Genomic DNA, 21,435 nt, shown 5'->3' with positions numbered 1-21,435 from the left:
GAGCAACTGCAGAGACTGAGTAAAAAAAAGCCAGTAACAGTCATCAGTGAACAGATGGCAGATGATCAAGAACATCTGCCACATCATGGTTGGTTTTAGTAAATGTATATTCAGTATATTTTGTTCATCACATTATTTTCAGTATTTTATTATCATTATTCTTTCTGAATTTATACAATCCAAGAAATTGCAGAAACGAAAGTAAAAGGCCAAACTGAGTGCATTTATTGTAGGTACGATTTATTTGTTAAGAAGCATCACCATATATCAATTGAAAAATACTGCATCTCTTAAGTGTTGAGTCAGTTATGTTTACTATTACAATTTTCATTATATGGCAGGTTTTCAGTATAGCTGAAAGAGGGAAAGGAAGCAGTTTCCTATCATTTGCTTTCTCACGAGCCATTATAAATCATCTCATAGTGAAACCATGAGTTTTATTACAGAGAAATATTGGACACTCTCATTATGACTTGTATCTCCATCACTTGGAATTTAATTCAGTACCGTTATGTATCTTCTAACTGATTAAGTAATAGTTTGCAGTGAAAGAATATGTTGCTTTGTGGTTTCTCTGTATATTTTTGCAGGAGAGCATCCCATTAGTGGATGGTAATTTGTTAGTTAGTATTAGCCAATCAGATTGATTAATGACGCGATTGTCACATGATTTGTTTCAGTTTCATTGATTGATGTAACCCTTATCATTCCTGTGGTTACATGTCTGTTAAAGTAATATCTTTATCATTGTAATACAATCATTTTCTCAACTGTGATATTTGTTTTCCTCTTTGGCTGACTCTACTGTGAGTTTATGTTCAGTGGCATCTGTCATTTTCTGTCTCTCCATTAATCTTATGTGTACTTTTACTATGATGAGGAGGGAAAGAAGAAGCTGACAAGTATACGTTTCTGGCTAACATGTTGCAAGTGCAACCAGTGACCAACATTTAAGACTTTGTTTATCTGCAACACACAGTGATGCACTGCTTGCAGTGCTTATGTGTGCTTGTGTGTGTGCGTGCCTGCATGCGTGTGTGTGTGTAATAAGTTTTCATGGGAAAAGAATATGCCCGTGTATACTGATATTGTCATAAATCTGTAGAACAAAATACAGTCCTTGAAAATGTACTGTAATGTTAATTGGAATTTTCCAGCTTATAGAGAAAGCATTAGAAACTTGAATTATTGTTACAGAAGCACAGTGTTATTCTGGTCTTGTGGGGAAATAGTCTGTGTAATCCATATAATTGTGCGAGTGGATTTGTGGTACACCCCTTCACTCGTAACACTGTTCATATCATAGTACCTATTTTATTTGTTACCATGGCAGTATGTTATTGGCATCACACAATTATCTCTTCCCCTTAATTCAGTACAACTGTGGTGGATGTTGCTTAACTTTGAGGTCAACTGAACGATCTACATGAGGAAGGTATATCTTGTTTAACTAAATCTTTGTGTAAATAATATTCATTTTTAAACTTTTTTGTTCGTTAGGTGAAGAGCATATATAAAGTTCTTATGAAAGAAACGTTGGAGGAATTCAGATACTTCCTGTACAACATGAACCATTTACACCAATTCCACCCTCAACTCAGTAATGGAGCAGAGTGTGCAGCCTGCTACAAAGTAGGTCATTTTAAATTTAATTTTATTAAAAATCTGATTTTGTTATAATTAAAAGGCATAAATTTGAAAGGTTTGTGGTCTATACATAAAGTAGTAGGGGGAATGGGGGGTACGAAATCACTTTCAACAAAGCCTCTGCAAAGCCTTTTTCACAAATAAGGCTTTGGTCGGACCCTTGATCCAGCTACCATTACCCCTACTGCTTTCCCGATCTTATAAAAAGTTCAGACACCAGCGGGATACGAACCCCGAATGCATACCTCACAGCCACACTACTCAACCGACTGAGCTACCTGGGACTTAGCTGAAGTATGTCGGTTTAACGGGTCTATCCTGGGATTGCATCATCTATCCTGAGATTGTATCATCGCTCCACGTGCCGCTATGCCGTGTTGACAGGAGGTAACATTGTGCCGTATGGTACGATCAATAATTCCTCACTAACGAGCCCTCTCCCTGGCCCATCTCTCATGTAGTACAAGTTCGGCTCGTCAGGTTTCATGTCCACTTTATCTATGTTGTAAGTTTTGACTGACCATATAGGATCGGTGGCTCGCTTACGGCTATCACCCTCGTGTTTCCCCGGCTGGTATAGATACCTCACTAGGGCCCTATCTGGTATCTGTTTCTCTTTCCCACGCAATGGAGCAGCCGACTCTGCCACTATTGATTTTAGTTTGATAGCGTCTGCCGGTTTCTTGCCGGTGAGACGGGTGGCTTCATGGTTGATTGCCGACACCACCTTAGGTAACCTCGCACACCCATTCAGTCGATCGCTTCCCCGGTTGGCCATCTCCCTCGCGATACTGATGTCCGAATAAGCGCCAGCCAAAGTCCTATTGAATCTCTCAACTATGGCTTGGCTGTGATGGGCTCCGCCGCGCTACACCTGACCTTTTGTATCGTGTTTGGCTAGCAGTTGTGATACGACACCCATGAACTCCTGCCCGGGTCAACTTGCAGCTCTGTTGGCCACGCCAGCGGACTGGCGCTTGTATATGCGCTCAATCCTCTGGCTACCTGGGCAGAGTCTTTTCGCTGTCAAGGGTTCGCTTCCTTTGTAGCGACTGGACACATCCACGACGGTTAAGGCATACTTGTACCTCTTGTCGTGGGTAGGAATAGGAGGTCGGCCTGGTGAACGCTTATTGGGTATGTTAATGTCGAACTTCCTTCTTGGTACGAGCGTGGTGCCGGTAAATAGATCTGCCACAGGGCTTGTTTTTCGCCACGCTTTTGGCTTCCTCCGGGTACTTCAAGGCCATTTTAGCCAGCTTATCTACAGCTTAGTTCTTTCCAGTACCCACGCTGGCTGTAGTAAATAGCCTCAAACTTTCTTTGGTTCCGTGACATGTCACCTAGACTGGGTATCCTGTTTATACATACACCTATGTTCTTGGTTCAATTTTTCTCATGCCCGTATTGACGCCGATCGTTTATCCCATCAATAGCTATCCAACGCTTAGTGTCCATCGGCAACAGGGACGCCTTGTTTATAGTCAGTCCAGATATCCTATGCCCATCACTTCTAAGTGTGTTCATTTTATGTCTAAAGGTATCGGTCTTGAACAAGGCTTCCTTGAATCTGGCGTGGTTTGATGTGTTGTTTCACCACGCACTTCTTAACACCTTTCGCCTTCCGGATCTCCCCATTGTCTGCCTTCAGGATGGAGTACATCTTAGACCTCAAACCTATGTACTGGCTATGGGCGCAAGCAGCACACTCGCCCTTCATCTTACCTAGGACCTTTTTATTTACTGTGCTGTGTATGGCATGGTCCTTGGGGTAGTCGCTAGTGTCTAGAAAATCGGTGGCGCTTTTTTTCATGTCCTCGCATTAACGCCCTCGGTTCAATCTCCATCAGCAGGGAATCCGTGGTCAGTGTACAGCACTTCGTCGTACTGTTTTTTCAGCTCATTGTAGTAAAAGTCGTACATCAGGTGTTTGGATAAATCGAGGATGCTCATCCCCACGTAAACAGGCCGGTTGAATTTTATGTGGCTTTCCTTCATGTGTAGGGCAACTAGGTCGCCGGGTGAATATTTTGCTATGGTTGAATGCCGGACTGGCTATCAGTCTCCTGAGCTTGTCTTCCTCATTCGACCAAACCAGCTTCACGGTCACGCCGTTTCCTCAGGTTCTCCATAGTCTTACCAAACACCGAAGTTGTTCATGAGCTTGTAGAGATTTTTCTCAAAGTCACTGGTGGCCAGCTTTCGGAGGTCTGTGTTCATTCTGATGTAGTAGCCCATCCAGGGGCTCTGGTTGAACACGAAGCACCCTGTGTATTTTGGTCAGCCTCATACCCAACGACAGGTACAGCTGTAGGTTGCGACAGTGAACGATGTACTTGGTCTTATTCATTAAGTTGGGCACAAGTTTTTCAACGTCTGCCACCTGCCCACCTAACAAGTTATGTTGGTACTCAGACATCCAGTCTGGGTTAACCCTCATACGCTCGGGGCCAGGGGTAGCTGTTGTGTGATGTGTGTAATGCCTTGGGGTATTCCAAGTCAACCTCGAGGATATAACCTTTGTTCGAATCTGGCGCGATGCTCATAACATCGACCTCGGACGATGCCCATTCGAATCCCCCTGTGGGCAGATACTGGCTCATGGCCCAACCGCATACAGGTTGTTGGCGCCGAGGTAGAGAATATGATTGGTTGGCTTGCTCGGTCGTAGCCCTTCACGTATTGATTATTTGCTTTCGCTGCATCGCTTGGTTGCCATGGAAACTCCGCCGCAAGCCTCTTCTCAATGAATAGGTGCATGTCGTAATCTGTGAGCAATTCCAACTTAACTTCGGTCTTTTAAGCAAGGCATCCCACGACAGACCTGGGCTGGTGTAATACCATGCGGGTCGAAGTTTATACTGCTTGAAACATGTCCGCCAAACGCCTCAAACACGCCGGCTAACAGCAGTACATCTGTCCTCAAGTACAGGTCGTGGTAGTCACCCAGATTCTACAACCCAGTTTATTCCATACTTTAATAGCATGTGAGTAATCGCCTTGGGATATTGCCGAAGTCGGTCAGGTTGCTGTAAAATTCTCTGATGGGGGTAGTCTGGTCTCGCTAACTTGGCCCAGCCATCCATGTACTCATAGGGGTACACACCCTTCCTCATCAGCAGGGGTCTAGTCTCGGCCGGTGTATCGATCGGTGATGGGGAAGGTATCGCTGGCTTTAACAAGACTGTCGAAAGTGACGACAGGAGGAACTGAACCGAAGTCGATGAACCTCAGGCCATTCAAGCTGAAGGAGATGTATCTCTCCATGTTGTTGGGGATGCACGTCAGGTTGCCGCCAACTTTCGCGATGGCCTGCATGATCAAGTGAGAGTCGCACTTCTCAAGTTGTAAAAGACCACGGGATGTTTATTGTCTTAGGGGTGATTCTAAGCTTGAGGTTACACCGCTGTGAGCGCGCCTCTATACTTACCGGGTGACGGACAGTGATCTCTCACCGAATCACCGTTAAGTGGTGAGTCGCACACGTGACAATTAGTGCTACAGGCGTGAGCTAGCCGGTCGGCTTGGGTCATACGCATGGGAGCGACTGTATACAGTGCATTCCTAATAATTTTTTCTTCCTCCTGCAAACACTTTAGAAACCTTTCAGCCGCCTCGGGACCCCTGTACACTACCGGAGCTTTCGTTTTCCTATCACACCGGACGACTATGTATCCAAACCCACAGGCTTCATGCTCCTGTGTTTTCTGTGTGGTTGGGGTCCCCCCAATATCAACAGGTTTGTCCAAGGCTTCAAAGTTGGCGTATATAACATAAGGCACAGACATTTGGTTCTTGTGGTTTCCGAATTTTAGGATATTGTCACCTTCCTTAGGCATGTCGACTCGTATGGCCGTCTGCCCCACACCTTGGCAATCCTCCCGGTGGGATTCTAATAAATCAGCTCGTGTGAAGCCGTGTAGGCACCGTTTGCAGAAGTGGCTCTTTTCTCTGTGTGCCGATTGGTCATACAACAGCCTGCTAAAGTGTTTTATCCACGCGTAGTGGTACTTATCACCTCGCTGGATCATGAATATATTGATAACGTGGCGACCCAACACTGGGCTGACCCTGTGCACTATTGTTGTGTTACCTTCGTGCCCAAAGACGTTTATGGCTATATTATTCTGTTTTTCTATTTTAGTGATCTGAGATATGGGGGTGGGTTCATCTATACCATCCCAGTTGAGCCCATCGTCCTGGGGATAACTAGAAGGCCTATTCGAATTAGTGTCAGCTGGAAACAAGGCTGACCTGATAGCTAACCTCAGGCAATCGTCTCCTCTATTCTTGACGTTGACCATGGCCTGTTTTTTCTTATAGTAGGGGGGCAAGTCTAGGTATGATCCGCCTTCGAACGGCATCGTGAGTTAGCTATGTCTAGATAGACATTATCGATTTTATCTACAGCCCACCCGACCCCAAGTGTGTGTAGCATTCTAGGTATTCTCGTGATCTCGCTGAAAACTGGTATCGATTGATGCGCCTATGGTCTCTGTATGCGTGGCGACCTCTTGCCTACCTCGGAAGTAAGGCTGAACGTGCTCAGTGACCCCATTCCCTGCCTGCTTATCGAAAGACATTTTCACTGTGATCTGAAACTTGATACTTCCCAGATCGTTTAGTTCCTGGTTGAATTTATCAGCTATCAGAGGCTTGATATCTGTGATGTCTATATTCCTATCAACATGCATGCGCTCCAGTGCATATGAACTGTAGGTCAATAGCTCTCTTCTGCCGTAATAGTTCTACAAGCTGTGGTTTCTTATGGGAATAACCACCTAAACCCAAATTGCGTACCTCGGCTTTTAATTGTTTTACAGTAGGAGGTTTTGCTACGGGGGCATGTGATAACAATGCGTCTAACCCGGCTCTCCCCAGGTGGGAATAACCCGTGAGCCCAAGCTGTTTTGCTTGGACTTTTAATTGTTTTACTGTGGGAGGGGCTTCTAAACCTAGTAATCTCAACAAGGCTGGCTTCCTCATTCTAGAGTAACCGATCACCCCCCTCTGCCTCGCGATCTGCTTGAGCTCACGAATAGTAGTCATAGTTGCGTACACACCTAAGAATATCAATCTCTAATTGGACCGCCGTAAAGGTAAAAAATTAGTAAATATCTAGATACACCTTATCGATTATTCCCTCGACCCACCCGGAACATGCGCAGCATAGTAGGGTGTTTTGTATTACTTGCAACGAGTTGTCAACAAGTATATCTATCTCCCCATGCACATCTACTTGCCCCCCATCAAAGTAATTCCAAGTGTGCCCAGCCCACGGCACATCAAACCCTACTTTCACCATGATTGTAAACGAGCACCCCTTATATAGTTCGCTAACAATCATGGGTTTGAGAACACTGATATCTATACTTTCCCCCACATACATCTGCCAGCTTCTCAGGCAACCTTCCCTGGACTCAATTTCCACAAACATAGTTATACCTAGGTGTGCACAGTCTCTAATTGGGTCACTGACAAAGGGAGGTAACTCCTCCAGCCTTACACTGCTATCCTGAGGAGGCGCCTACATTCTTTATGTAGGCCTTTTTATTCTGGTAGATGAGATGATGTCTGACTACGTTTGCTCTGTGAGCTTTGCATAGGCAGTAGTGCCCTTTAACCCCTATACCACACACAGAACACGTGTAGTTAGGGCTTCCCATGTGGAAACAACAGTACCCCTCGGTCCTGCATCTCCTATCACAGGCTTCTTTCTTCCCCATAAGTATGTATTCGCATCGGTATGGAGCAGGTCCAATCTTTAGCATACTTATATGAGTACTTAGTCTAATTGTTTTGCAGTTCACCAGTTCACGGTCCATTTGCCCCGGGGATGGTGTGTAATACTGAGCGAGTGTGGGCTTATTGAGTGGTTCCAGCTGTTTACCTGTTAGTAGGTAGTATTCTCTCGCTGCGTCGTCGACATCATGGAATGTTTGAACGGCATGGCTCTCACGCCTGAGTTGTTCGTTAATGTAGTCGATCCTCTGGAGACGTTTTTAAGCGTACTCGGATTGTGCTGCCTGTAATTTCTCAATAGCGAGGTCGTGTCGCTTCCTCTCTGCCTGTATTTCAGCCGCGTGTGACTCTCGTAGTTTCGAGAAGAGGAAATTACTCCCGGAAAATGCTAGGGCATTTACTAACGCCCCACCGACCATCATGGCGATCGTAGCCATCCTATATTTACTTCATAATATTTTCAGGTAGTATCCCTTGTTTTACTAGGATGTCCTTTGTGGCCATCGCCATACCAAGATTCATTATGAGCATACCCATATCCTGCAGGTTGAAATCTAGCTTGATAGTCGGTTGTTTAAGCACCATTTTGGTCAACCGAGCGTATCTCTACGGCTAGACTGGCGACCACGGTAGCGTGGTATGCGCCGTTGGAGAACGTTTTCCCCTCAGACATTATGTATATGATATAAAAATATATATTTTATTGCATGATATGTGGGTTGACCTCTAATTGCGGGGGTTTCTCCCTTGGTCGTGTATATAACCATGAGATAGCCACGGCAGCAGTTACGCCTACAGCCAACAAGAGTCGAGTCGGTTCACCGTGATAATTTTATGTTGGTTACACCACCTTTTTTTACCGGCAGCTACTCTCTTAGGATTCTTCTGCCTGGTTACTGTAGGTGGGGTCTCCTCTGAAGGGGTCTGGGGTTCCCCCAGTTGTGGGGTCTCCTCCTGTGCAGCATCCATCCTGTATACTATTATTATTATTTTTCCCCTCCTTAAATTGGCAATGCTTTGCCGTGATAATCGCCGCCGTCACCGGGGCTAACAACATACCGTATTTGTGGTACAGCACGCAGCTGATAGAGCTCAAGGCGTGTTCGATAAAAGGGTCTTTCTCAAGGTCTTCCCACAGGTAAAGTCGGCGCTCCGGGGGGATGGGAAGGAAGTATGAGGCAATACCAGTGTATATCTGGGTCACAGACGATCCTATAGTCTTCGTCATCTCGGCACCGAGTCTAGCCTCGTATCTAACGTACAGCTTATCGATTTCTTCGGCTGACATTTTGTGAATTTTATCGGGAGTGTAGTCTCCAAAGTAATGTTTGGCTTTGCCACCAACAGCCAACGCCACCAGTTTCTCTCGCTTGTCGTCACTCACCTGTGGTGATTGTGGCACCAACAGTTGTTCGAGCAGTTCATCACACTCCATCTTATAATGTGATAAGTAAGTTTTAGTTTTAACAATATAATATACGGTATAGGCGAAACACAGAGAAATAAAGGTTAAGTTGCACACGACGAACACTTCAAAAACAACCATAACTATAACTATAACTGATAAGTGCTAAACGCTAAGCATTTGCTAAGCATTGCTAAGCTTTACTAAGCTTTTGCTAAGCTTTTGCTAAGCATTGCTAAGCTAAAACACCTTATAAGCCACAGGTTGGTCGGTCTTGAGCACGAGCTTAGCGTGTTTAGTTTCAGCGAGCTGTTTCTTCACACGCTCCCGTTCTAATTTACTCATCACATCGTTCTCTCTCAAACACTCCTCGAACGAATCCCTGTCCCAGACGCTGTGCTTTGCGTGCCGGCCAGAGAAGGCCAGGTACGATAGCATGTCTCTCTTTTTTGTTATCTCGCGATTAGCGCTGCAGTCGTCCAGTATGAACAGCGTCGACTCCCCTTTAAATTTCATATGGTAAGCTTTCAACCAGTCCTGCAGACGTGTCCCTGGGTCGACTCTGTGTACGTCCGGGTCCGTCATCACCCAAGGTCTTTCCGTGTACGTTTTATTCATTTGCAGAGTAGGGCACATGATAACGATGTTGTCGAACACATCCCTGTAGTACCCCTCCAACATATCCAGCACGAAAATGGTCTTCCCACAACCAGTCTGCCCACACACTATGGCGCAGTGTGGGTCGCGGGGTAGATCAATAAATGGCTTGCCGCCATCAGTAGATGGCTTGCACGAATCTCCCATTGTCTATATTAAGTTGCGCGTCCATAATCACGTACAGATATAATTTCAACTTGCCAGCGGGTTGAGCCTTCTTGGTAATCTGGATTGTTATCCCCTCGCTGCCGTTGTCGATGCGGCGACCGCTACCATGCAGTTTATCGTCATCCGTGGATCGCATGTCCAACCACAGCGCGTATTTGTTGGTCAAGTACTCATCGATATGCACGGAGGATAGGTCCAGGTCTTTGGTTATGTATGGGTGTTGTTTGATGGCCGGTAGCTTTTTTATCTCATACCACTGCTGGTATGCCCTCATACCATGACTGAACAGCTGGTTGGGCAAGCCCTCGATGGTCACTTCCACCTTTTCAATCTCGGGGTTGAAAAACTTCTCGCTGTCCCTTCGGAACGGCTCGTAATCCTCCACGGGAAGACCAGGATACCTTTCATCGATCGCGCCGGCACGTTCAGGTTGATATTCCACACAGTGTCGCTCTTATCCCGCATCGACTGATCTATGCCTCAGTATGCGATCGTACAGGATGGCCACCTTCCCGAAAGTACTGGCTTCGAACCTGCCTGGCCAGCTCCGGGCTAGTGACCATGTCGAACTCCAGAGATGTTGTCGATGGTGTAACTGGCCTCATCACCGCTCGGGCGACGCGACTACTTTGCTGTAGTCGTTAAACATTAGCTCGTATTCAAGCCTATCACCCAGCGCGGCCTGGTAAAACGGCGCGTGTCCCGTGAGCAACTCGAAGTCGAGCGGCACGCAGAACCTGTTTCCGTACGCTTGAGCGATGGCCTTGTCACCGTCCGATATCTTGTCTAGCTGGTCTTGCGTGAAGCCGTATCCAATACGCAACCGGGTCGATTTGTTGATGCCCTGGTACACGTCATTGACGCGTTCTCCCTCGCTTTTCCAGAGGTCCCCGTAGCAGTGAAACACGTCGCTGTCGTCGATGCTCAGCACCTCGTTGCCGCTGATCTTGATGGTGGTTTTCTTGATGATGGCTCGACCTACGTTCCGCACTAGCTCGCGTTTGTCGTTGCCGGAGGTCAGCGTGAGGTTGAACGCCAGTCGAACCGTGCCTGGTACAATGAGGTCATTCTCGCCAAGGTTTGGAAATCTAACCAGCAGCGTTTGGTTCTGGTCTATCTTGCTGGGATTATTGGTAATGGTCACCGACTGACTCACGGCTCTGATGCCTAGAGGCTCTCTTGATCTTCGAAATGGATCTAGTTTTCTACCATACATTGTTATATAAATGAAATATACAGTCGTGCCCCGTTTATCCGAACACTTGTGTTTTTCTTGAAATTGTTCGGATAAACGAATTTTCGGATATTTGAACCGAGGACCATATGGAAAAAGACAGACAAACAAATGAACATAATAAGCCTCAGACATATTCTTTATTGATCAACAAATAACAAATACTGTAAACGTATTATATTTCGCGCAGGTTTTATTTTCGCGCAAAACATTTTAGCGCGAAAATTAATACACCACGAATAAACCTGTCATTCATTGAGTCTAGCCACGCTCGCCCTGAGTTGTTACCATAACATATCAAGTTTGAAGACAGAAATCTACGGGAATCTTAAAATGACGACTGATAGTAGCATAAAGAATCATACTTAACTGTCGCTGTAATGGATTTCCCAAAACATAATTAAATAATGAGCCAAATCCCATCGCCGAATTAGCGAAATCAGCAATGTGTGTTGTGGCCGCCATGGAAATTGGTCACATGACAGATGGTTTGATACAAAACAGATTACCATGAAACGACTCGGAAAGAAATAATACAGCAGTATTTTATTTATTCATTAAGATTTTATTTACCGGTACATCATGAAGCGAATAGTCACTTAACACTCAGTCATCTCATTCACAACAACCCGGCTTGTTTGAAATCACAAAGAGCTTCATATACAGTAGAAGTTAATCTCATCTGTCTGTCAAATGCTAGCAACCAATCACGAACCAGTTCTGATGTCATCCACGCTTTTGCATTGTTCCTGTACCCAACATAAACCTCCGGATTGAAATCACTGCCAAAACAACGGGGACGTCTAGCCTTGCCAATAACAATTGACAGGCCTCAAGATTAACTCAGTGTCACCTTGCTAATTAAGGGCAGTTAATCCTCTCACCCTTCAAAGAATGCCGGCCCGTAACCCTTGTTTCATGTTAGGGCACGCAAGGCCACTCGGTAAAATGTGCGTGTAAACATACTGACAGGTGCTCAGCCATCCGGATATACGAGAAAAAAATGCATATGATTTAGCATTTGGTTGTGAAAATGACCATCCGGTTACGGAAACCGGATTTCCGGTTAAGTGAGTAGTTTTACAACGTTGTGAATTCGTTTCAATGAATTTTCGTTCGGAAGGCGAGTTTTCCGGATATCTGAGGTTCGGATAAACGGGGCACGACTGTATAAGTTTTAATACTAAATAATGGCTGAAGGCGGTTATGAGTACATCCCTATGGATGATATATGGGATGATAGTGCCCAGGCATTCGGGGGGGATGATACCACATTCACGCAAGGCAACGAACTCGTGAAGCAGGCCGTCAACGGGTTTTACGATGGTTTAAAAGGGGATAAAAATTACGTAGAGCCGTGGGGGCGAGACTATTCCAAGTTTTTTGTCGATGGCAAGGGCACGCTGCGATTGAGGGCTCACCCGGAGATCGATCTCATGAATAAGCGCACGAGAGAACCGCTTGCCTTATCAACACTCGGCAGTCGCCATGGGGGTGACTTGATCCGCGATGAACTAGGTTTCATAGATTACGGTGGCGCACGGCCTAAGCCCTTCCCCAGGAGGCTGTTCAAGATCTGCAAGACGTCAGGGGCGCCACATCGGATCAAGACATGACAGATAACATTGAAAAGCTGTTGGCCACCTACCATAACAAACCCTTACCCGGTTCAATTTACCTTTCGAACTGCGGGGCTGGACAAGGCCATGCAAACCATTCGCGGACATCTCGTGAACAACACGGCCAAACTGGACGCGATAGACGACCACATCACCCATGAAAAGGTCAAACTCGGTGAAACTGAGGACGAGTCTCTGAAAGCCACCATCGAGGAACGAATACGTAATTTGGAAGAGGAAAGGAAGACCCAGCTGGAAACAGCATCCTCCTTCCGAGACCAGCTTCGATCCCAGGTCAGCCGTGCGCGGGAAACCGTTGATCGAGTCCTTTACCAAGACACCACTTTAGCTGACAGGATTCGGATCCTGTTCCGGGAGCAAGGGATCACCATCGCCAGCATTCTGACTGCATTGGGCTTCATCATATCAACCCTGGTGGTGTCATTGACAGGGGGTACCCCCACGCCTGCCGGCGGTCCAACACCACCAAGTGGTGGGGGTGTCAAAGACGGGTTAAAAAAAACACCTGAAATCCCTAGGGGAGGCCCTGGCTAAACTGGCTGGTAAGGCCACCGAAGCCCTACCCGGCATCCTGGGTAGCATCATCTCGTGGCTGCTGAGGGCTCTGGCTAAAACTGCCACGTGGCTCAGTCAAAACCTGTGGGCAGCCATCGTCGCCGTGGTGGGGCTGGTGTATGTAGCGGCTAAGGAATTTTTAACCAAATGAGCCCCAAACGCTTTGGTAGCGACCTTGACATCCCCAACCAACCACCAGGGTCTATCGTATGTTGGAGAGCGCTGGTTGTTTACTGGGTTCAACGCCTTTTCCTGTGGGAGCCGGGCACTGATCTCTTTGAGGATACGTATCCCCATTCTTTCATCTTGACCTGGTAGTACACGCCCGGGAACGTGAACACAGACTGACTCAGCGGGTCCACGCCGGGAGCGAGTGTCGGTCAATGTCACACCACACCCCGTTGTAGCGCACCACACGACAAAGTTGAGTTGATTCTGCCAGAACTGCATCGGGTTTTTGAACCAAGCATGAACTACCTTGGCGTTAGTCACCGAAAACTTATACTGGTCGAACACATCTATGAGCTGGGCATCGAAATACAACCCAGCAGCGACCACGATCTTCATGCGTAAGAAATCTATGTCCAGTTTAGGGTAAAACACACCAGGGGAGTACATTTTAAAACTATTAAATAATGAGCATATATACTCTAACATGTACATAACACTTCCAGGAATAACGAGTGGTGAGGCTGTTCAGCTGACACACGCGATCGATAACACGTCGGGTCAACTCGAAGTAGCACTGTGCGATATCACCTACCTACCGCGATGGACTAACATCAACGCCAGCAACAATAAGCTGTTCGTCCAGTGGCGCCCGTAACCAGATAACTGACGGCTACTACAGCGTGTGCTCTCTAAGCGACAAGGTCTTCAAACCCCTGGGAGCCGAACTCAAGATGAACGACTCAAACGGCACAGTGGTGTTAATCAACAACGGAAGAAACTCCTTGAGACTCGGTCGACCATTGGCGAGACACTCGGTATGTCACCTGACGACATAAAACCAACAACTACCGCCACAGGCACGGTTACCCGACCTAGTACCGTGCCGAGAGCTGTGCATTCATCTCAACCAGGTGAGCACAACGGACAACATTCAAGGGGTCACCCTTCCACTATACTGAGAGCGTGCACCGTGAAAACGGAGAAATACAACGACGGCAGAACCGAAGTCGCTTTCACCGCGGCAGTATAAGAGGTTGACTCAGGGCAACATACCTGAGCTGATAATATCGGTGTTAGATATAAATCATAATCCCGTGAATATAGGATACCTCAGCATAACGCTGCACATAACATTACCAGCGCACAAGGCCCTGGAATGAAGTTGAAAAAATGCATCAATGCGGGGATCTCCGACCTCGGGGATACACGCGGATTCGACGACCCCGGAGTAGATGGTAAATTGTACGCCTTGCAACTGAAAAACAACATTTACAAACGTGTTGAAGTCCCCTCCATCGGTGGTACTAGCAATCTAAGTGATATAGTAGATACCACAAGAGCGACAGTCAACACTCGGTACACCCTAGTCACCACCGGGGATGATAAATGGATAATATACCCATCGTTCGGGGGCAAACTGTTCGACTTAGACGATGTTGAGAGCACTACCGTCGCCCGAAACAAGCCATATACGCTGTCTTCACCGAAGATGACAAGTGGGTGTTCTTACCCGATAAAGACGACTGGTTTCTCAATATCAGGCTCGGCTCCCCTTACGTGTTCACGGATAACAAAGACAACTACCTCAACAAAGTCGTGAACAACGGAACCCTGCTCGTGGCTTACGTTCCGGCTCAGAGGCGTAGCGTAATCATCAGCCCAGTCGCTAGTATGGCAGCCCATATGCTATCGAGTAAACCGGGCATGCAAAACGTGGTATTGCAGTTGGTGTCTGAATTCGAAGGCGTGGCCAACATCCTGGAGAGTCTACCGGCGAACTCAACACTGGTCATCGAAGTCTACCTAGGGGAACCATTGCGGGATGATGTTGAGATCGTGAAGGGGGTCAAACTCCGGTGGGGGAAACAACACCAGTATCACGTTTGCAACGTTTACGTGCGGGTGGGTGTCGACTCCAAAACCAGTCTGCAGGGTGTCACCGTGATCGTGGAAAACACGATATCACTAACCAAGATCTTCCTACCCGACAACATACACTTCATGGGGGTGAAGTTCACCCCTGAACTATTATCAGAAAACCAGTTGGAAATTATATCGTAATAGTATTATAACAATGTCTTGGCTTCGCCCCAACACTACACTTAACGACCTAGGGGACACGGATGGATTCGATCAGCCTGGTGAGGAAGACGCCTTGTACGTCCTACACTTGAAAGACAACGTGTATAGACGGGCGGCAATGGCCGATCATCTACCCAAACCCACACTAGGGGGTCTAGGAGGCATAGAGGGATTCGAAACGGTGTAAACGGTGTGTACATACGAGTCACTGGCAGACTTTAAAGAACCCAAATGGTTGATCAACGTGACCCTCACCGCACCTTATATCTCACTAGACAAAGATGGCTATGTCTCTGAAATTAGGAACAATGGTATCTTGATCACGTCTTTCATTCCAACTGGAAGGATGATAGTTTCTAACTCTAACTTTTCTAACCCATATTGGCCTAGGGACACCCTGTTAATTTCATCCAGGCAGTCCCAGTTAATAACCACCCACCATCATACCATAGTATGGGTTAGGGCTGTGACCACAAACTCCACACTCATTGTAGAAGTCGCTTACAAGGGTAAGTTTGATGATTCGGACGGCTTTGACCCACCCCCAAACTTGCAACTTTTACCTGGTGTGACAATACGTTGGGTTGACCCCGACACACCAGATTTCGTATCTTGCCGTTTCGTTATACGATTGGGGGACCCCCAACAGGGATTACTACCCCCCATATTAAACTGCTTTGACTTTGAGATAGACCAGAAGTTACCTATTGACCCTTCCCGTATCTACACATACGAGAATCTAAGTTTTATAAGCTTAGGTACGTTGACCAACTATTAACTGAAGCCCAATTAAAAATTATTTCACCAAATATATTATAGGCACACAGGATGGGGCTATACCCAGTCGTAGAGGAAGTAGCGAAGACCCTGGAAACCGTAGACGGGGTTCCGCTTGAGACAGTTATGTGATGTAAAACGCCATCTAGAACAAGACCGCGACACTCAGAAAGCACTATATAAGAAGTACCATAGAGCTTTCAATGCCGTGGACGGGACTGATACTGCCCTTATGGCAACCAGCATGGGACTAGGGCCGGCAGGTGTTGGGTTCTTAGCTACCATCGTGGCTGCACCTATAGTGCTAGGTATTGAAATAACAGCTGGAGTGACAGGGGTGTTAGGGTTGGTGCTTAAGTTTGCATCACGCAGACTGCATCGTAAGGCGTTGAAACACGACGAGATCAGGGTTCTGGCCGAAGCAAAGCTGAACACAGTAAGTGAGCGTATTTCCAGGGCACTCACTGACAGTAAGATCTCAGAGGAGGAGTTTCGTTCAATCCTCTCTGAACTCACAAAATATAACAAAATGAAACAAGAGATTCGATCCAAGTCTCGTAAGTCTGCTATCAGCGAGGACGAGAAAAAAAAGTACATAGAACAGGGGGTACAAAAAGCCCGGCAAGCCTTTATTAAGAACACCAAAGAGATCATAGGCGATTCACATTAAACTGTTTCATCGAGGTCAACGTGACATAGCGGCACATGGAGCAATGATACAATTTCAGGATAGATGATGCAATCCCAGGATAGACCCGTTAAACAGACATACTTCAGCTAAGTCCCCGGTAGCTCAGTCGGTTGAGTAGTGCGGCTGTGAGGTATGCATTCGGGGTTCGTATCCCGCTGGTGTCTGAACTTTTTATAAGATCGGGAAAGCAGTAGGGGTAATGGTAGCTGGATCAAGGGTCCGACCAAAGCCTTATTTGTGAAATAAGGCTTTGCAGAGGCTTTTGTTGAAAGTGATTTCGTACCCCCATTCCCCCTACTACTCATAATTCTCAAACAAACAGTTTCTTTGTCAGTTGATGAAAACTAAAAATGTAACAAAAGTCACATATTTAATTAACATTAAGATTAATCACAGTGGAATATTAAAAAATAGCCAGTTTATACTTTTCAAATTTAACAAACTGTTAAAGGCATAGGTTTAGTATGTGGGAGCTGTTTTTAAATGTGCAGGTTATTAGCTGTCAGTATATAGGGGAGTGAGGTTTCCAAATTATTCATGTGAAGTTGGTTGACAGAATGACAGGTGGGTTGAACTGCACAAGTGTCAGCTACACACTTTTAGTAAACAAAAATATCTATAGTTGCTTCAAAAAGCATGTACTCTGTAGTATGTGGAAACACGTTAGCTACAAATTAATTTTTAAAAAGGTTTGGTTAGATTTTGAGTAAAATAAGAATTATCTACTTTAACATTCACCATTTATCTTTATTATTGTAATTTCAGTCGCCAACAAAAATAATCAGCCTTGATGCTGATTTCCAGCTCGTCCGTAAGGTTTCCTCAGGCTATTCATGGGGAAAATCAAAACATACCACCTTCTTCCTTGAACAAGAAGAAGTTGATGAATACATGAAATCATACAGTGGTGATTCAAAAAAAAACTAATGTGGTAAGTGAAACATAGATATCCTCTGGTGAACTAGTGAACACTAGAATATGAATGGTGATAGTGTGTTAGAAGTAGGTGTTGTAATGTGAAGAATACTAGGGCTGAGAGGTAGAAGGGTGACCAGCGAGGTGGTGAAGGGATGGAGGGGTAGGTATTGACACCTTGAGATATTAGGCTGAGTTAGAGAAGAACATTTAATCATTATTTTAATTTTATTAACTTTTATGTCTGGCAGGATTGCAGTGAATTCCAGGCAGGGAATAGTTTAAGAGCAAAAAATAAGACAGCAAAGCTTTCCGAAACCGCTGTATTTGGATCAGCCTCTAGGCATGACTTCCCCAGCTTTTCTTCAGCCTCAAACATGGGGAAAGGTAAGCAATTATGTGTTTGCCTATTTTCATATTGGTCAATAGCATGGTGGTATTGTCACATTTTTAGCCAGATAACCTAAATCTCAACTACATTAATCTCATTCATGAAGAAATTTAAACATAATGTAAGTTCAGATTTACTTTGAGTAAAAACATTTTTCATGATGGTAAATATGAAAGGTACAGATTTACTTCTTATTGAGAGAGATATAATTATTCACACCAGTAATGAAAATTTATCAAAATCATTATTTATGAGGGAAATATTAAAAATCACGTATGATTAATGTCAATTAATACTTAAAGGCGCATTGTAACGCTTTTTATTTTATTTCAGCCTACATTGTATATATTAGGGCATATAGTGCCTTTAACTTGCCTAATACAAAATATTTCATTATTCTTATAGGTTAGGATACTCAGTTTTTCGTATTGAAAAACTTTTGGAGAAGACTCAAACAGACACAAACTTGCATATCATGTATGACATTGCATGTGTTCTGCACAGACACCTATAGGTATTATAAATCATAAATAACTTGTGTCAACTTTTTTATTTAACATAGCCACAGTGAGAAGAAGAAATTTATTTGCAAATCATTACAGCTTAGGCACCGCTCAAGGGCTGGGGGTGTTTGGTTGGTGGTTCATCCATTTTGTTCTAGGGAGGTGGGGGGAGGAAGCAATTTTGTACACATGTACTAGGTTAGGGGGTCAGCAATTTTGTACATCATAATATTAAAAAAGTATGCTTAAAAATTATAGGAAGGTGGAGGGAGGTCACTTACTTTGTACATACATTTTAGGGGCAGGGTGGGGGTGGTGGTGGGGTCATTCACATTGTATATGCCTCTCCATCAAAATCATCATCATCCCCCCTACAGTCAAAATACTGCTAAGTTTTGAATACATAACTTGACTTATATATACCTCTCTGTTAGCCAACTTAAGAAAATGCAGGTAGGGAATATCCAGCCAAACGTTGAAACAGTCTTTTCTTATTATCAGTCTGTGTGAATTATTATGTTCTCTTTTTCAGAAAAGCCAACATCACAGTTACTTAGTTAACAAAATTAAGCTATCTGTGCCCATATTTCACAGCTATGGACATAAACGGTCTTGCCAGGTTTGTATTTTTGTATCATTTTAGTAATGCTATTCTTAAACAGGAACCCGTGAAGGTCCGGGTGAGAATGTACCTTCAGCAACCCATGCTTGTCGTAAGAGGCGACTAACAGGATCGGGTGGTCAGGGCCGCTGGCTTGGTTGACAGATGTCATCGGGTTCCCAACTGCGCAGACCGATGCTCATGCTGTTGATCACTGGATTGTCTGGTCCAGATTTGATTATTTACAGACCGCGGCCATGTAGCTGGAATATTGCTGAGTGCGGCGTAAACCTAAACTCACTCACTCACTCACTTAAACAGGAAATGTGCATATTATCAAAAGCGGAGCACCTTTAGAATACAGCACCACAACTTCTCGTGAGGACGATCTCTGCCGTAGGTCACGTGTCATTAAGACAAGCAACCAGTTTGTGCGAACCCGCGACCTTCGGATTGTTAGCTCGACAGCTAACCGACTGAGCTACGTCCACACTGTTGCGCAATGTGCAAATATATGGAGTCATTCCTGTGACGTCACGGAAATGAACGGAAAGAGCCGAATAGGTCACGGACAATTACGAATGCTACGGGTAGACTTGGTGTCTCGTGATTTTATTCTCCGGACAATTGCCGAATGGATCCGATGCCATTTGGCACACTCGTCCCGCTCCGTAATCTACAAAATAACGTGTGGTGTGGAATGAGCCGATATGCCTCAAACTGAAAAGGGTTGTTGACGTCAGGCGTCAGACGTAGATTTCACGGTGCATGCATGAATGACGCTTTTATATAAATCGGTGATTTTGTGACAGAAAAGTGATGTAGGGAACACTGTAAGGATAATGTGGATCGCATTAAAGAACGAGGGAGACATGAGCATGTGTAGTGACGGCACTCGGGTGAGTTTCTCTGCTGAACTGCCACATTGTTGAAAGACTTTCTTTATTCACCAATAGCACAATGGGCAAATAGTTAAAGGGGACATATTAAAGCCATAAGGGAGTTGAATTCTTGGTAGTAAATGAGGTAGTGACCTAACAGTTCAAATGGATGGCACTAGAAAATATTCCAATGATAGTTATTAGGCAGTTACGTCCTTCTATGCTGCTGTCTCCATTACAGATGTATACTATACACAAGCAAATACATCTAGGTTCATATTCATGGATATTAAATCCCTTTGGTCACTATCAGTTTTAACATTGGAGGAATCTGCCTCAGAATATACTGTTGTCTGGAGCTTTATATACTTCATAGGTTCTGCACCACTGCCAGTGTAGTGAATGATGATGAATTTACATCCACTTCAAATATGTGCAAATATAAAAATAAACTTTATGGTTGACAATATTATTTTAGATTATCTAATTTGTATGTGTGTACCTGACATGATTGTTTTAGTGTTTGAATTTTGGCAGATATTGTGGTTCCAGAATCAATGGTAGATCATCAGCTGTGGCAATATTACAGTGATTGTTTTAGCACTGCTGAATCAATGTTTTAGATTGAAGTTATTGCTTCAGTGTTGAGGGAATGGGTTCACTGTGTGTTGATACTCATCTTGTACTTAAGATCTTAGAATTATTCCATCTATGGCCACAGACTATTTCGGTCTTTTGTACTTTCTGAATTTAAAAGGGATTCACATTACATATATTGCAACTGATTTTGTGTCATTTGACAGATTAAAAATTGTAATGGTTTTAATGTGTCACGTTGCTTTTATAAGATATTTTATCTGTAAACCATGAATCGAATACTGTGTTTTTTGAGTAAGCTTGATATTGATACTATCATAGGGCATTATTCCAGAGGAGAGTCAATACTGGTTGAATTGAAGCTCTCCACCTGATTGTGTTTTGTTCTTGGTGTGAAACTGGGTATGTTTTACTAGAGATGGGACAGATGCAACAGTTTACATAATTTCTGTACACTTTAAACACAATTTCTGTCATAAAGACATCTAAATATTACTCTGTGTTTGTTTATTTGTTATTGAGATGTTTTTTTTCATCCAGGTCATGAGACAAAGTACAGGTCACACTGCTGTTCCGAATTAATATTACCTGATGTGAAGAAGCTCCTGAATGAATGGAGTGAAGACTATTCCACTCAGAAAAAGTATGCTAACTCTGAGCCGACCAGTTCTTGTTTTATTCCCTTGAATTAGTGAGTGAGTTTATTTAATGCCACACTCAGCAATATTCCAGGTATATGGTGGCAGGCTGTAGATAATCAATTCTGGACCAGACAATT

The 21,435-nt window shown here is 44.7% G+C and overlaps 2 long non-coding RNA genes across 2 annotated transcripts; both read left to right on the top strand.

The window, feature by feature from the left end:
• The first annotated feature begins 1,401 nt into the window (after positions 1–1,401).
• LOC124291389 lies at positions 1,402–18,023 on the top strand. Its single transcript, XR_006902203.1, has 3 exons — positions 1,402–1,632; positions 17,574–17,700; positions 17,936–18,023. It is a non-coding gene; the product is annotated as an uncharacterized LOC124291389 (long non-coding RNA).
• Positions 18,024–18,038: 15 nt separating this feature from the next.
• On the top strand, positions 18,039–19,236 carry LOC124291395. The gene is made up of 3 exons (XR_006902204.1): positions 18,039–18,071; positions 18,481–18,589; positions 19,111–19,236. It is a non-coding gene; the product is annotated as an uncharacterized LOC124291395 (long non-coding RNA).
• The last annotated feature ends 2,199 nt before the right edge of the window (positions 19,237–21,435 follow it).

The sequence above is a fragment of the Haliotis rubra genome, unplaced genomic scaffold, assembly GCF_003918875.1.
Source record: "Haliotis rubra isolate DU_JTF1 unplaced genomic scaffold, ASM391887v1 Scf113, whole genome shotgun sequence".
NCBI classification, from domain to species: domain Eukaryota; kingdom Metazoa; phylum Mollusca; class Gastropoda; order Lepetellida; family Haliotidae; genus Haliotis; species Haliotis rubra.
The sequence above is the reverse complement of the archived record's forward strand: the minus strand, read 5'-3'. Positions and strand labels throughout refer to the sequence as shown.